Source organism: Penaeus monodon, chromosome 30 (assembly GCF_015228065.2).
Source record: "Penaeus monodon isolate SGIC_2016 chromosome 30, NSTDA_Pmon_1, whole genome shotgun sequence".
Taxonomy (NCBI): domain Eukaryota; kingdom Metazoa; phylum Arthropoda; class Malacostraca; order Decapoda; family Penaeidae; genus Penaeus; species Penaeus monodon.
The window spans coordinates 12,389,587-12,389,943 of record NC_051415.1 but is presented as its reverse complement, the minus strand read 5'-3'; positions in this window follow the sequence as shown (position 1 = coordinate 12,389,943).

The following is a 357-nucleotide window of genomic DNA, read 5'->3' as shown; positions in this document are numbered from 1 at the left end:
GCATGCGGTATGTATATCAAGTCAGTATTATTTCCATTATATATAAACACCGCCACGAAAACATAAAGCAAGCTGCCATATACATCTCTTTGATTTCCGAATCAATAGTTTTGAAATTCCTCTGCTTCTGTCGTCTATTGATTACAGCGACAATTTTTTTTCTTTCAGATTTAATTTCCTCTGGACTTGTGTTTCGATATTCAACAAACATTTAATTTCCGCATGCAAATTAGTCATTTTCCGAACAGAGAAAACTGTCCTCGCGTAATTGATATGAAGGACAATGATGTGCAAAGCGAGACACAAAGACAAACGGGAAGAATCATCGATAATAACTCTTTGTTTAATTTAGACTCT